This window comes from Lissotriton vulgaris, chromosome 2_2 (assembly GCF_964263255.1).
Source record: "Lissotriton vulgaris chromosome 2_2, aLisVul1.2, whole genome shotgun sequence".
Classification (NCBI taxonomy): Eukaryota; Metazoa; Chordata; class Amphibia; order Caudata; family Salamandridae; genus Lissotriton; species Lissotriton vulgaris.
In genome coordinates, this window is record NC_141688.1 from 44,951,595 (window position 1) to 44,968,157 (window position 16,563).

The window sequence follows — 16,563 nt, forward strand, 5'->3', positions numbered from 1 at the left end:
AACGGAAGAGCTCTGTCGGGATATTATATATTGGATTGGCTAACACTGGATAAAGCCCACCCTAGTCCATGGCTAAGCTCAGCGACGGCTCGTGGAGGGAGTTACGGTGGGGCAGGAGGGCGGGGAGGGGGAGGGGCAGGGCGGAGGTTGCTAAAAACCGGCAGATGGATAAATGCAGGTAAGTAAACAATTTAATTAATAAAACGAATTTCGTAGCTCGCACTGCATTGCATTTTGCGATGCAAGGCGCACTACGAAATTCGTTTTATTAATTAAATTGTTTACTTACCTGCAATTATCCATATGCCGGTTTTTAGCAACCTCCGCCCTGCCCCTCCCCCTCCCCGACCTCCTGCCCCACCGTAACTCCCTCCACGAGCCGTCGCTGGCTAAGCTATATTTGGGTCAACCTAGGAACACTTGGTTTATCTGCCTGGTTTACTGAACGTAACAATATCTCTAAAACAGCTATGGAAAAAGCAGCATTTATAAAGTACTGCGCAAATATAAGATTGAAAACTGAGCAGGCAGAACCCTCAGTTTTTTTTGAATTACTGTAGCTCTTTACTCCTAGGCGAACCTGCAGTGTATTTGTCTTTAGATCTCACAAGGTGGGAGCAATCTCTTCTATTCCATTTCAGGGCAGGATCAATTTTTTGGTCCTTGTTTTTTAAAAATTCTCCTGATTTAGAGGGAAACACAGAATTGATCTGCCCCTGTGATAATCAATCTATACAATCACATTTGCATTTTATGTTTTTTTGTAGATTTTATAGTCTAGCACGCAATCAATTTCTGAAGCCATTGCTACGCAAGTTAGGTGCTCGTCAGTGTAGATCAGCTTAAGCTCATATGAAACCACTTCCTTTGCACCTTCCTGAAAGCAGCCACCCTGCGTGGAAAAGCTATGAAAGGCTAACTATCTGAATCATAACTATGTTTTGTGTCATCTAGCTGGTTAATTCCTAAGCAGAATTATTATTATTATATTTCTTTTCTCGTTTATGTTTTTATGTTACATAAGTTATGACCTGCGTCAAACCCGCATTTAGTATGTGGAGTTAGGCAGAGGCGTCCCTTTTCATCATTGTATTAGTTGGAGTACATGGTGGGTGTTTGTTCTCTGCACTATTTTTGTTCAACCTCTGTCAACTGCAACATGTGGGCAGTGATGCTAAAAACATTTTATGGAAAATTGTCTTTATGTTCTTTTTAACTTGTACATATGATGAAATTGGTGAATTAATTTAGATTATTGTGAGCATATTTTTTAATTGTTTTAATTTTTATGTAAATGTGTGCTTATTCTACTTACATATTATGGATTTGTATTAGATGTTATGTACTTGTTATGGTCTATTTTTCTCAGACCGAATAAAGATATTGAATTGAATTGGAATTGGACCTCTCAAATGGAGTGCTGGCAGGAAGCCTGCAATTTGTTCCAACTATCATTCTGCACTATTATAGGATTAGTACATTCGTTGTAGTTCAAAAACATTCTCAGGATGCATCTCAAATTGTGTGCAACAATTGCGTTTGCTTTTTGACCAGAGGCTCATGCATCTATCTTTTAATCCCATACCAGTAAGGTTCTGAATCCTGCAGCTAACACCAAATGGGTTATGTTTAGTGACAAATTACTTATTTATTAAAGTGACACGGTGAATTGATTCACCTAGAGCCATTTTGTCAGGGTCCAATACATGACTGAGATCGAACCACAACAGATCTGCGTTTCTGATGTTTGAATCTTTAACAATTCTCTGAAATGCATGCTTCAATATTGCTAAGAGGAAGAAGGCAAGAATGAAACAGTGGTCCCTGAATTGTTTCTTTTGCGCTTCAGGTAGTGGAAAGTATCCCGACAATCGCCTTCCACTGCCTGTCAGCCATCTTGTTTGGTTCCTTTTGGTAAAATTGGTTCTGATGGACTGATCACTGTTACACCTGGGCATCTTGTAAGACCTGTCTCAGTCTGGAAGTCACAACTAGGGTTATCATCTTACATGCAGAAAGAAGACACTCATGTGTTCCTCTTTTGTGATTCTGGAAAGGCAAGGGGATGGTATCTGCATATTAATTTGGGTAATATCCTCTTTTGTACCTTGGCAATTCTATTTCTGCTCCACTTATCATTTTGGAATGTTTTAAAGAACTGTAAAATGTTATTGAGGAGATTGTTATAAATTTATATTCCAAAGGGGAGAGAGTACTGGCTTTTTCAGAGTTTTACTGATGTAAACAAAAATGCCACCTGCATTGGTAATTTAGTTATAAGATAGGAACTGTAGCCCCAGCTCAGTGAGGAAAAGGCACTGGGCATTACTGTGGACTTCAACTCTTTTACGGCCTGAAAATAGCATCAGCCCTGAACCACGAAGCCCACTTCAGACCGTTTTCTAAAATAACTTTATTTATCTATTTTTTGATTTATTAACAACAAAAAATAATAGCTCAGCTCATCAGTAACATATTTATATAGCAGTGAAATCACGGTCAAGGACTTCTAATCGTTAACAATCCTAAAACAAGGTAGGGAAAAACTTTATAGTTACAAACGGGCCATCATGTTTATTGAGGATGTCAGCCTACTGCCTTTTCCACTCCCCTCACCACATCATTTTTTAACGGTGAAAGGTGGTATTCCCCTTAATTGAAATGGAGCTGATTCTATTTTTTGGTATATAAGTACCAAAGAAGGTCTAATAGTTGTTTGATAAAACATTTCTTTGTTATTCTTTTTCAGCTAGGAAATTATTTACCTTCTCCACCTTTTTATTGTTCTGTCTGGACTCCCAACCATATTGAACTTACAGAATCCTGCATATAACTAGAACACCTTTCAGTGGGCCATAGGGCATGCAGGGGCGACCGGGCCCAACTGTGTTGGTTGAGGCAGTGCTAAATTTGAGCCGGTGGTGGCCAGTGCTCAGCAACGGCACTTTATTGTCAAAACCGGCTCTTATGACAGGCTGCCACATGTTAGCACTGTTTAGCTGATCTTTTGAGGAGCACAGCAAAAGTAGTTTATTAATTAAAAACTAATGTTAGTCATTTTTAATGTATAGATGAAGTCTGAGTTGTCATACGTAAGAGTGTGATGGTTAGTTATGATGTTAGTGTCATCGGCAACGCTAGTGGGGGCAGTGGGTGGTGAGAACTGCAGGGGAAACGTCCTTTACAATGCGGATTTTACTCCGCAAGGCTTTCACAACGCGTCCGTTACAACGCAAGTCGTAACCACGACTTGCGCTGGAGGGCGCTAGAGGATTAAGAATAGTATATTTACTATTCCAACACCTTCCCTAGTGTCCACGGGGACTGGTGTTAGAATAGTAAATTATACTATTCACAATCCGCGCCCCCAACGCAAGTCGTGGTAACGACTTGCGTTGTAAGGGACGCGTTGTGAAAGCACGCGTTGTTATAGTACGTGTCGTAACGTCGTACATCCGAACTGCAGTGGTCTTCTGACAAGGGCCCTGGCACTTATATTTTTACAGATTAATAACTGGTTTGAAGCATTTTACTCCTGATGTCCCGGCCCCAAACTACTATGGATCCTGAGTTACTTGGCAAAATACCTCTTCTGTGCTTGAATCTTAGTGGGAGCTGTTGTGAGTAGTCAAAGGCTTCCTCGAGGGGGAAGTGTAGATACAGGTAAGTGGACACGACTCATAAGTCAAAGTACATACAGTATGAACAATAAATCAATGTCAAGTCAAATACTTACTTTTGCAAGAAAAAGAAGTATTTTATTTCTAACTACACATGCAAAGGAATAACGTAATTCATGAGCAATAATAACATCCCTTTGAGGTTAGTGCACTGGTCGTGTTAGGCAAATACCTGTCTCACCCTCTGTCTTATAACATAGTTATGGTTATTCCTCATTCACTGGTGGCTTTATCCAGGGAATGCTTACTAGTTGGCTGTACTCAAGAGTTCCCCTTGACATCTTAGGAATTAGTCAAAGGTGTCTATGGTGCTGTACTGGCCTCTAGTCCTTGGCACAGGCAGAACTCTAGCAGAGCTTTCCCTCCTCACACAGCACATCTGGATGCTTGGCAGATTACCAGTTTTAGGGTCTCAACCTCCACTTCATTTAGTTCTTTTCCAGTCACCATTTAGGTTTGAGTCTGTGAATTTTTATTTTGGGGGTACTGCTTCTTTTGAAGTGTCATGGTATACAAGACACCATAACTGATTGTCCTACAACACAGTTCATGAGAGTGACAAGAGTTCACACCTGGATGTGAGCCACAGTGATATGTGCATCAAAAAGGTTCATTAGGGGAGCCGAGTCCTAGTCTTTATGATGCCCTTATCAGGTTTATCTCCCTTTCTGAGGTCTGTCCAAGCCCCTTGTTTGTAATCAGAGCCACTGAAATTATGCGCCAGAGGAGGACCAAATTATGTGGCATAATGTGCACATTTTGGTATAGTATTACCTCATCATTTTGTCATTTTTACACCTGGTAACAGCTTCTGGGAAAAAATTCACGCCTAATTAGTATCAATGTATCACCCAAATACAGCAATTAGCAACTGAAGGATGGCCTGTTAACCTTTGTAAAAAAAAATTTCGGTGCATGGGAACCAGAGTCGCCATTGTAACTTTTGATCCGTTTGAACTCGAAATAAATTTATTTTTAGTAAAATCAGCAGATTATGTGGTGGATGATGGATTATGTGAAAAACATGGCAAATCAGTAATTATGCGAAAATCGCTGAGGGCACAGAATCACATAATTCCAGTGGCCCTGATTTCATCTATCGCTGAATCAAAGAGCAACATTTGGAAGTGTAAAGGGAGAGTCCCTTCCTCCAGTGTGTCTCCCACCCAGTTCACAGGAATGCGGAAAAACACAAATCTGTCTGGGGGGACTCCTCTACTCATGTTTTCACCAGAAGGCCTGGGCCTCCCAAAATGGAACTCAGGGTACGCAATGTAGTCTGTCGTTGCAGGCACCCTTACACTTAGTGTACGTTCACAGCACACTTATTCTCCAGTCAATTCATTGTTTCACTACAGACACACATGCATTTAGCACACACATTCAGTCTGCGCACATTGCTAATTCCTGTAGCCTTTCTGTATTGTACCAGGGTGTGCTATTTTCAAACAAATACACTGCCAGAACACCCTCACCCTGTGTGCTGCACAACATTTCATCATTCATGTGTTCATGCACACATACAGCCAGCACATGATTTCATTGTGCTGCATTGCTCAGCACTACATCTCTCATGTTGTATTTCCAGCAGGCGTACATATACTGAGTATAGGCACTAACCATATATGCAATGCACAGCACAGCTCCACTCCACCCCTGTCCCGTACCCTTCCCAGACACATATACTTCCAGCGCAGTCACTACTCCAGTGTTGCATAGCACTTTACAGCTAGTAGGTCTCACTCCAGTGACATAGGGTAAAAAGGTTACTCACTACTACTGATTACTACACGGTATGCGGCCAGCACTCCGATTGTGCTGCCTAGCTTTTGGTGAAGGGGGTAGTGTTCTACCACTATGAGGGCAGTGCTTTGGGTGCCCCTTCCTTGCCCAATCAGACCACAATCCATGAGACAGATACAAGATACATATTAACCTAAGACAAATAAAATCAGGGATGCAGACGACAGTACAGTTGGGCACTCAGGGTAGGGATACATGTATTTTATTTACCATGCAGACGACTTTTCCATCACAACATTACCCTTTATTTGTATATAATTTGACTAGTGCATTGGGTCAGTAACCACCAGAATTATGCTATATCAAACTTTTAGCTGGCCATATGCCAATTCCGTTAGATACATCTTCAGAAGTGACATCCAACAAAAGTATAAAAAGTGAAAGGAGACTGTACACTAGAAAATGGTCCAGAATGAAATGGACCCCCAAAGGTGATGGCGTCAGAAATATAAAGATATGAAATAAAAAATTGGATAAACAGATAAAATGATTTAGAAGCAAAAGTATTATAAATGTTTATAATTTTTTCCACAGTCCATTTTCTCCATGTTTCCCATGACATTGTGTAGTATTGGACTGTATTGTATTGTACTGTGTTGTAGTTGCATTTGTATAGCTCTTCATACCATTGACGATACCGCAAAACACATTTTAGTAGACATATACCACGCTACTCCATCCGTTGCACTTGGGAAGGTGGTCTGAACATAGGGAGGATCGTTTACCCATTTTTACCTGAATGAACTAGAAATAAATATCAGTGTAAACAAGAAGGGGCAGATTTACAAACCCCTTGCAACACTTTTACACCGCCGGTGTATTACTTTTGTGATGCAGCGGTATCGTAAACAATGAGCCATGGTGCAACACATTTACATCGTGAGGCATCTAGGGAGATGCATCAGGTATAATGTATGCAGGGCGGGCATTCCGATGCAAGAAAGCCTCGTAATAGTGACGCTGTGAAATCTACAAGATTTCACTGGGTCACTTCTACGACGCCACTGCATCATAACCTTATGCCTGCTTGAAGCAGGCGTAAGAAGTGACGCAGCACAATAGGAACAGGCATTTCTGAGCATTGCTGGGGTTGCGTCTCACTTCCGATATGACTCCAGCAATGCCTTCCCTTAACGCCAACATATGCGTGACGCATCTGTCAATCCTTGCGCCACGGTGCGTCTCACTGTAACACTCAAAACGTGAAGAGAGGAATGCTTACAAATAATGGAAACCACTCGCAATTGCCAAACCAATGTTTTTCACCCACTCTATCTAGACAGAGGTCTGTCATATGCAAGTCAGCACTGCCCCATCTCCTCCTCGGAACAGTCCATCCTGAACTGCTAGACGAAGCACTTGCAGAAGGAAAAACAAGCAACTTCAGACCGGTTTGCGTCTTATTAGGTCTCATCAGTGGGGTGTATCTTCGATCCTGTGACAAAGCCAGCAAAGGACCAACATATTTTAATGGACTTTCCAAATAACTACACAGAGCAAGTAGTGCACAATCTTTGAAGCCCACAAAGGTTCCTTAGTCAGGTGAGCTAAATATTACATCATGTGGCCAGAATGTATTTTTTACTTTTCTTTAAATTTACCTTTAAGTGATTCTTATAGACAGGGAGCATGATTTCTTTTTTAGCTGAATGATTTCCTATGCCTTGTGGAAAATTTTGCATTTCCAGAGATTGGTTTTGTATCCCTCGAGACTCTTCAGCACATTAATCATGTTTTCCCGGCGAATATTTATCTGTCTACAGACACAGCCTTGACTTTTAGAGACTTCTCATCTGTTGGAAGATTAATCTTTTTATTCCTAGATACTTTTTTAATCAATCGGGAAGTGGAGGCTTTATCACCGGAGACTATTTGTTTGATAGGGCGATGAACGCTTCATTCCTGGACATCATAGCGAAGAATCAATACTTCATTCCTGGAGATGCTGACGCTCTTGTGTAGCTCAGCAGGGAGGGGGAAGGGGTAGGTAATGCCGCTTTGTAGTGCCTGTCACCCCCTCGCCCCGCCACTGTTTGTCTGGTGGATAGCCTCATCACCTCTATTAATCAACACAGAGTCTGGGACAAGAGCAATCTCGTTTGGCAAATGAACCAGAAATCAATGGATGGGAAACTGTGAAGGCAATGGGTAGGATATGGTTTTAGTAACCTCCGGGCTCTATAACAACCAAAGACAGAGAACCCCTCCCCTGATACCCCAGTAACAATTCAAATATTTACATGTCTGTAAATATATTGAGACAAAGCCCCTCCACCAAATGTCTGTGTCCCTCTGGTTGCAAAAAAAGTCATATGTCTTCACAGCCACTTCATGTTCTCTAGCCTGTCTGTACCCTATCAATAATGACATGATCTCTCAATAACTGCTATAAGAACAAAAATAAGTGCTAATGGTTTCTCGCTTTTTCTATTTATTTTTACTTCATTTCTAATATCAGTGACGTGCTCAGCAGCGACCCTGGTGGCCTAGCAGCAGTTTGCATGTCCTCTCTCTACCTTTAGGCAATGTCATGCGGTCAGTTGATGTCTGCTTACTCCCACAGCACAGGAAGTGAGGTGTCTTAGAGGTTAACCTACTGAAGTTGGGAACACAAGATCCAAGATCCTATCCTACCTTCCCCACAGAAGAAACTATTGTGATGTTGGTCAAAACACAGGCTCCTTGTGACAACATTTTCTTACATGCTGAAATTGTGATTGCTTTTCATTATACTAACCTCCTGCCTTACAAACTATATAAAACACTGAACATTCTCAGGCTGCAGTCACCTGGAGCATCATTAAGAGGTCACAGGTAACAGAACAGGTAATTTAGTCCCCAAGAGTTACCGTTAACAGCCAATACGGTAAATCTGGAGGACTGAACAACCATGTCATTAAGAGATGGATACTTAGGGTCCACTGATAAATGGGGAATACCCAGGAAATTGGAAGGAATGCGTCCAGTTCTCCTGGTTATGGATCATTCTTGGCATCGCTTTTTCTATGTGTTTTTGGCAGCCGGAGTTCAGTGGAAAGTTAAAATGTCCAACGTTTTTTCTCTTTACTCATACACTCAATGGGTCTGGTAACATGAGTTACTGGACTCATAAGAGATTACGAGGTACTCTTAATGAGGCCTTAAGTGTTATGTTATATGTAAACGTTGTTCATATAGCAATTGACTACAACTGTGTCTATGGGCAAGTGCCAGTCCACTTTGCTCACTCTGTTGTATTCTTTGAAGACTTCTGCAGACAAAATGTTTTGTTGTGTTATGCTATGTTAAAAGGAATTTCTAAAGCGCACGTTCACCAACTGGTTTCATACTGCTAAGACCACTAGCAGCAGAATGCAAGAGCAGTTAATCATATGCTTGTTTGAAAAGTCATGCTTTTAGCAGGGTTGAAAAATGCTTTTAAGGGGTAGTGGCTCTTTATTAGTTTGGGAAGGAGTTCTAAACACCAGGAGCCAGCACAGCAAACCTGTTCCCCCGTCTTTTCCTATTGAACTTGGGAACCTCTAAGAGATTGTGGTGCGCTTATCTGAGATTGCGCCTGTGGTTGTGGTTGTAGTTCCATATTCTAGAAGACACAATGGTAGGACTTTTACCATGGCGGATTTTGAAGATCATACATTCCACTCTGAGCAACTGGGAGCCAGTGAGATTCCTTTAGCAAAGGTTTAATACGGTTGTATTTAGGTTGTCGATTGACCTATCTGGCTATTTGATTTTGGACAATCTGCAGTCTTGGGAAGGCCTAAGTAAAGAGCATTGGCGTAATTGAAGCAGGACATCACAAGAACAATTACAATCTGGATGACGGCCTTGACCAAGACACATTTCCAGATTTTTAAAACTTTTGCGGAGATGAAGGTAGCAAGAGGAAAGAGAACACAAGGAGATGATGGACAGAGCCTGAAACTTTTCAGACACTCACTCCCAGTCACAGATCTGGGTTGAATGCATCTTCATTCTTTAGCTTACTTCGCCACCCCAATTCAGACCCAGCCATATGCAAATCAGTCTTGACCCTATGCCTTATGGGAACAGTCCAGTTCAAACTGCCAAGCCATGTCATTCCTGGACTGGAAACAAGCATCCTAGGACCGGTTTCAGGGTAACCCCCCGTTCCTCCCGGTTTTGGGGCATGACTGTTGACTTTTTTAAGAAAGGGAGGAATATCTGAGAGGAAGAATTTAAAAAGAGTCAGTGCCAGTACATAGTCTGCTTTAATACTTTGGTTGTTTCTATGATCCTGGACAGTTGGGAACCATCCTCCAATTTAATCGTAATAGATAAATGTGTTTGCAGCATTTTTAGTCCCATTAGCAGGCCACCAGCCACATTCCAGGCTGTGAGTTTTGACCATACTTTGCTGCGGTTTACCCTGTCAAATGCAGATTTATGATCTATAAAACACAGATAGACAGCCTGTGTATAAGACATTGTGAAGTCACTCAGCAGGGAAAGGGCCATGATGTTTGTTATTGATCCTGTTTGTTTGGTGAAACCAGTCTGGTTCAGTGGAATTATGCTATTTTCTAATGTCTGTAGTTTCTCTTGAATTTTCCAGCGAAATGGTTTGCTACTTTGTCACTTTCTACTACTCTGTAGTTCTCTGCTTTCTTTTGTCTCCCCCTTTAAATATTGGCAAGATAACTGACCCATTCCATGAGGTAGGTACCCTGACATTACCTACACATTCACTATAGCAATGGTGGCTAGGACACTAGCAGATGTTTTCTGGGCTTGCTCCATGAATTCCAGACCATACTCTAGTTCTTTACCTTCCATTTCATTGGTTGTTGAAATATAGGTTGCTAGACCTCATTTCCAGTGCCCATATTTTAGGGCAATGGTTGCCAGAATGAAAAATTGCAGAAACTCTACAGTGACACAGATTCCAACACCCAGGTCTCCTGCAATAACACCACAGAAGAGGAGCGTAGATACTGCAGGGTCAGTGGAGCATCCACTTTGCTGGCAAGTCCATTGATGTTCCAGGAGTATACTTATAATGAGTTTTCAGCCTGTATGCTTTTGTTATCTCCTGTCATCACAGCTTTCTAATCATGTTTAGTGTGTCTGCTAGCCAGCCTCATTCAGGTACAGTGCTCTGGTGTAAAGAGAGTGTCAGGGTAATCTCTCTGGCCAAGTTTGTAGTCTGCCCAGAGATTTACTCAGGGTGTTCCTCAAGACCGAGTACATTTTCTTGTCTGATTTGGCCTGGCTTACTTGTCTTTGAAATGTTAAAGTGGGAGCAAATGCCCAATAGTTCTACTAAGCCCCAAAGTGACTATGGTATAATCACTGTGTGTCCCTGGCTCACAGTTAAGGAACTCAATTGAGAGGATATCCTTTGATGAAACATTCCCTAATCAAGGAATCAAGTGAGTGATCCCCTGAACATTTAGAAATGTGAACCTATGCAAGAGCGACAGTCGTGGAACTGGAGATATCTCCTCCTTACACTGCAGTGTAAGGATAGATTGCTGCTCCTCAGATTCGATTAGGAAGGCAACAGGGCCAAGATCAGGAGCAAGAAAATGCAGCAGCAAAACAAGATGGAGAAGCATATGTTCCTAAGAGAGCTGCAACCACTTACATCCATACTGACAACCAACTGCAAGTGTTGATAATAGAAGATGCTCAGAGGAGATCAAGATACAACAATTTCAGGATTGTTGGCGTTCTGGAGAAGGCAGTGGGACAAAGAAGTTATTTGTGAAGGAGTTTATAACATAACTGCTTTGTCTAACAGGCTTGTCCTTTTTCTCTGTGAAACAGGCACACAAAGTACCAGTGTTTAAGAACAGACAAGCATAGAATGTCTCTTCAATTTTCAAGACAGGGATGCCACCTTACAGGTGCCTAAGCTAGGGAAAATTCTTGCTGTTTTCAGACTTCATTCGGGTGGTGAAGAAGCAATGGCAAAGCTTTGACATGGTAAACCGTGAACTTAAGAATCAGAGATATGAGTGCTGGACTCAAATGATTACACTACTTGTATTGTTGATCTCCGATGTCTACGTATAGCTATGAATGATTGCCCAACTGCGTACTAGACTAAGCATCACACTTTGCAACCTATAATTCTGATGGTCTTTTATGGACTAATAAAAAGAAAGTTAAAAAATAAAGAATCAGAGATATGCAAATGCATGATGCCGTTTGGGCATTCCTTAGGGTCCGGATGAATGGCAGGACTGGCATTTTCAATCACCGATGATTTCTGGGACTAGCTGTAGGATTGGCATGCTCATGGCCAAAAACCATGGTTATAGGAGGAAATGTAGTGAACATGGAACAACATTAGAACAAAGAAATTGTACAAAAGTATGAAACTAGTGCCAAAGGTGGTCGAACAGAGACAACAGAGGGGCAAGCACAACTGGGACTAAACCTAATGAAGCACATGTCTGACCTATGCAAGATACGAATGATGGAGCTACCACATTGTCATGATAAAGGTATAAGGTGGAACTCTGAATGAAGAAGAGATACCTGATAGCCTGACCTGATATGTAAATACTTAGGACAGTGGGAATGTGCAGACTCACTAGTAATGGCAGAGTTCAACTGGCAACATGTGCTATGTTCCATACTGAACTGAGAAAGTATAGACCAACCTATGAGCAGTGGCAGACATGCTAGACTAGATATCCGCCCAAGAAATTGACACCCTTTGCTGGTTTGGTGCTGATTTGGTTTAGTTTGATAGAGTTCAGGTGACAGGCATTCTGAATTAATGAATGAGAAAGACTTATTGAGGACACTGCTACCCAAGGGCATCCCAAGGGCATCCTGGATGACTATAGATTCAGCAATACAAAAGATGAAAGACTTCACAAAGGAAGGCGGAACATCCAAGTTTCAAAACATTTTCTGAACTGGTTGTGATTTGTTTGTTTGTGATGTGGCATTGGGATGGCAGACGTTTGAGGTCTGAGGTTTGAGGGAACGTGAGATAATTAAATTTTCGGGTTTTCACATGCAGCATTTCAGCAAACAGTGGTAGTAGTAAATTCTGGGCCAACATTTTCACAATGCGCTGATTTTACATTAAAAACCACATTAACGTGGTCTTATTGCAAGAGACACCTTTAATTGGAAGTAATTGTAAATCTATACGAAGGGGGAGATGCCAGTTGCTCCCACATGCCAGCTATAACACCCCTTTAAATGACAAAAACAGTACGTAAATCTCCCGGGATGTTTTGTGGTAGTCTCAGGAAAAAGTGATGGTGAATCTTTATTGCTGGTATTATCATATCTGCCCTCTATATTCCAAGCTGCTATATTAGAAAACCTGTTCGAATAATTGCTGTAAGCACAGAAGGCTACCCTAAGATTAGCAAGAACCTTTAATCTAGCCTTAGGCGAGACATTGAATAACATTTGGTCTAATACCTCACTAGTGGGCTGGAGATGAAAAGTGAAGGGGGGTGTTGAAGTGCTGGATTTTTAAGCACATAGTCATATAGTCATATGCAGGAGCAGGGCACTTCCCCTATTACTTAAAGGCAGATCACTTATTTTCATAATTGGTTTACTTTTTCATAACCACAGATACAATATTTAGATTTCGAGATACAAAATATGTGGCAAGGAGTATCAAAGACCACTCACCACTAATAAAGACTCTGAAGTCAGAGAGTGGAAGCAGGCAGGAAGATCTGAGGCTGGGCGGGTGGGACTTAAAGGATAGATTAAAGTCGGACACTCAACCATACGTACAGATCTGTATTTTGAGGAAAACCAACGGACGGTCGACTTGGAAATAATAGATGGAGGCATATCAGACAAAGATAAGAGAGCAGGCCTTCTTTAAAATAATGGGACAGATAAATATGTATGGGTAAAGGAAATGGAAGGTGATAGAAATTTGAGAAACTGTACACCATAGATAAAGACAACAATGTGGGACGACAAATGGGGGTAAAAAAGAGAAGCATGGGGCACTGGTGGGGGTGAAATGCAATCAAATTACCTGCTATTACGGGGGTAACAAGGCAATCTACGTACTTGGTGGTGGAAACAGCGAGGGAGAGAATGAATGAGTTAAGCAATAGAGATAGGACAATAATACTTTAGTGAAAAGGGACAGTGAGATAGCCAACACATTAGCAGACACATTCTCGAACTACTTGCTAAAGCCTAGCTTTCCAGATTGGAGATAGCGAAAAAGAAAATTGAATGTTTTGTAGAAGAATTCTTTGTACCAAAAGTAGACAAGATGGATATAGAAAAGCAAGATAATGAAATGTCTGAGGACAAATAAGTAGAAGCTATCTCAGAACTGCAAAGTGGTTAAGCGCCAGAGCCAAACAGACTCCTGATTGGATCCTTAAGTGTTTGTTGAGTAAAGTGAAAGGTCATGTGTTGAATATATTTCAGACAACGCTGGAAGACGGTGAAAGGGCAAAGTAGCGCAGATATACAAGACAGGGAAAGACCCGAGGACCTTTCCTCCTGCAGACCAATTATATTACCAAATTCGAAAACTCAGATAGTTGCAGAGGTGCTGTCAAATCAACTGCATACAGTGACATCAATGCTATTCATGACGAATAGATCTGCAAGGTTGCATTTATGACATATTGCTGCCTACAGTACGACATTCGCAGTCGGTACTAAAAGTACTGGTTTCCTTGGACTTACAGAAAGTATTTGACTCTGTTGAATGGCTGCTTCTGTTTGAGGTACTGGGTAAAATGGGTCCCTGCCCAATGTAGTTCCTAGACCATTTTATATTATAAAAAACATATGACCTAAGTAAGGGATAAAAAAATTATAGAATTCGGAATTATCGTGGGACAAAGCCCAGAAACGACTGTGCACGCTCCTGTTTGTTTTTTGCAATATATCTAGAACTGGCCCAAATTTCTGGTTATGGAATGGCTGCTGAATGCTGAAGTGAGAAGCCCCTTTAATACATCTTGAATTACTAGGGATAAGATATCATTTTTACAAAATAATCTAGACAACGCATTGGCACACTAAAAGAGGGATGTCACGCGTTGGAGAAAAGTGCCCTTCTCATTGGTGGGAAGGACAGTGCTTATAAAAAGGCCACTTTGCTTAAGCTTTTGCACCGGCTTCCAAATGCTACATAGTGTACTAAAAGACTTCTTCATTTAAGTAGATGGTTTACTTAGAATTCTACTGTGGGATATAAGGTCTATAGAGATAACTACATGGATAATAGGTGTAGATGGTTGATACTGCCGCCTGACTGCTTTACTACTGGGCCCCTCAGCTAGTGATGCAGAATGAGGAGAGTTTTTCATCATAAGCAGAGCTTTTACAGAAGATGAATAGGTATGCAATGGGGTACAGGGGTATGTATACATTGGTGGATATACCTGAAAGGAGCACTCTGAAAAGAAATCAGTGAAAGCTCATGAGAGCATCGTGATGTAAGGGCGTGGTATCAGGGGGGACTCCTCTATGAGACAGTAAATTGTTACCGGATCAGACTAGCCTGGATGGTTTCCGAAATTGGGAGCTGATTGGAATCTCCAAAGTACATGATGTTTGGGGACCATTAATTAATTATTTAAAAGATTGAAAGATAAATATTATTTGAATAAGGAAATATATTTTCATCAACAACAACATGCTCTGGGCTAGTGTTTGGTAGCAGGAACTGAGGTTGTGCACTGTTCTCCACCAAAAAGATGAAGATTTGAGTGAGCCATTGACTAAGAAGGCTGCTTCTCTGAGCAGGCAGCGGGATAGGCAGTGCAGGGAGGGTGGCATGGAAGACAAGTAACAATATGTGTAAATGACCAAGTGATACAAAACTCAATTATATAAAGTGTTAAATGTAAACGTTGGACTGCATATTACTGTCAAGAGAATGGTGGAGCGGGGCCTGTGATTCGCTCTCAGTATATGGAAAAACTGGGCAATGTCTATCTTTGAAGCTGAAACTTTTGATTTTGTATTATGTGTTATTAAAAAGGAAAAAACATACAAATGAAAAGTTTCATTAAGAAAACGACCTGCCTTTTCAAGAAGGCTTTTTTCCGTCTTCCTACATGCACCACTCCCCCCCCCCCCAAATAGAGGACAGCGCCTCACTAAGGTCAATATATTCTCTTCAACTGCCTTGGAAGAAATATATATTAGAGGGGTTCTTGAATCTGCTGATGGTAGATAACTTCCTGGACTCTCTTTGCCTCCTGTAAGATAGATAGATGACTCAATGTCACCCAGGACGCAGTGGCCTTCTTTTGGGTTTTCGTAAAACACCCTAATGCATTCTTGGAGTTATCGCCTTGATCAGTTTAGTAGAACCAACTGTACTAACACATCTAAACAAAGTTTTGAAAATGAAAGCCCAAGACACGTGGATTGCCTCTCTGTTGGTGAGGAGATAACCTTAATTTGACTGTTTCACCAATCCATGATAGATAAGAAGTGACTCTGCCTGTAACTCAACAGTTCTAAGCTAGTGTCCTGATCAAGCATTTCTTTGAGAGTGCTGTCACTCTTTTGCATCCTCTGATGAGACATCCTGGTAAACAGTGGGGCCAGTCCATCCGCTGGCACCGCAGAGCTGCTGCTGCTTTCCAAAGTTCGACTGTGTTCCAGTGGATTCAGCAGCCCCTCTCATATCAGTGCTCACCTGGTGCCATTCCCCTATCAGAGTCTGCGCCCCATCGTAATCAATAAATGATACCTCCTAACACTGTTGGTGTAAAGGACAACATCTCCGGGTTTTATGGAAGATATCCTGGCCCTACAGTCCATAAAATCCTGACACAGGATCTAGCAACTGCTGTAACCCAAGTATAATGTTGTAGAACATGGGTATTTATCACAGGTCCAGGAGGGTCAGGTGCATTCCAGCCTTTCAGTATATCCATAATTTGAATTAACTCAAGTTACCATTCATTTTAATTAGTTGGAAGCAATAGTATCTTATCGGGATACTCAGAAAATGTGGCATGGATCAGGCCTTTTGGGCAAGACATTTAAAGCTGTCTCAAAGGCTAGACCTAATCAGGGGGGTTCTTACTCAAGTCTACACAAGTACAATCCAAACTGTTACTTATAAAGAGCAGCTACT

General features: G+C 41.5%; 1 protein-coding gene across 2 annotated transcripts in view; it reads right to left on the minus strand.

Annotated features, from left to right (window-relative positions):
- The window catches only part of INSYN1 (inhibitory synaptic factor 1), a 325,708-nt gene that overhangs the window by 155,586 nt on the left and 153,559 nt on the right, over positions 1–16,563 (minus strand). The window lies entirely within an intron of this gene.